This window comes from Echinops telfairi, unplaced genomic scaffold (assembly GCF_000313985.2).
Source record: "Echinops telfairi isolate 266 unplaced genomic scaffold, ASM31398v2 ScPeMD7_5;HRSCAF=22, whole genome shotgun sequence".
Taxonomy (NCBI): Eukaryota; Metazoa; Chordata; class Mammalia; order Afrosoricida; family Tenrecidae; genus Echinops; species Echinops telfairi.
Genome location: NW_022103901.1, coordinates 33,029,769 through 33,030,628, shown reverse-complemented (window position 1 = coordinate 33,030,628; position 860 = coordinate 33,029,769). Strand labels below are relative to the sequence as shown.

Sequence of the window (860 nt, the reverse complement as noted above, 5' to 3'; positions counted from 1 at the left end):
CCTTATTAGCTCATAGTGAGCTTATAAGTCAGAGTAGAACCCTCCTGGTGAGTTTCTGAGACGGTAACTCTTTAAGGGAGCCCAACAAATAACCATTACATCACCAGGGCCCCCTTGTTTACAAGGCAAGAATAAAATGCCATGAAATGTTCTAAAAAAAAATTAAGCTTTTCCCTCTTTCCATTTTTCATGGAATGTTTATTTGTGATTGAGTGTCACCCCAGGTAAAGAAACGATTTTAATTATTAGCATGAATTCCACCAGTCATCTTTCTATGGGGAAACACCAGGTCTTAAACACAAATAAGAAAACGTTTGGAGAGAGCGGGACATCTGGCCACTGGAAGGTTACGGATGTGTGGCATGCAACGAGAGCATGAATTCGCGATGGGTGATATTGAGAAGGGTGAGAAGATTTTTGTTCAGCAGTGTGCCCAGTGCCACACTGTGGAAAGAGCAGGCAAACACAAGACTGGGCCAAATCTCCATGGTTTGGGAGGAAGACTGGCCAGGCCCCTGGATTCACTTACATGGATACCAATAAGAGCTAAGGTATTACTGGGGAGAGGACACACGGATGGGGTATTTGGAGAATCCCAGGAAGTACATCCCCGGAACAAAGATGATCTTTGCCGGCATTAAGAAGGAGGGAGAAAGCGCAGACATGATATCTTTATCTCAAGAAAGTTACTAATGAGTAGTAGTTGACCACTGCCTTATTGATTATGAAATAGGAATGTCTTGTGACTTTAAAAAAAAACATGTACCATATTTAAATTGATCTCATACAACAGAAATCAGATCATGACTGACTGATAAGAATATTTTGTTTGGACAATCTTAAATTAGATTAAAAATTGG

The 860-nt window shown here is 40.7% G+C and overlaps 1 pseudogene; it reads left to right on the top strand.

Annotated features, from left to right (window-relative positions):
• Positions 1–386: 386 nt before the first annotated feature.
• On the top strand, positions 387–700 carry LOC115873772 (annotated as a pseudogene).
• Positions 701–860: the final 160 nt, after the last annotated feature.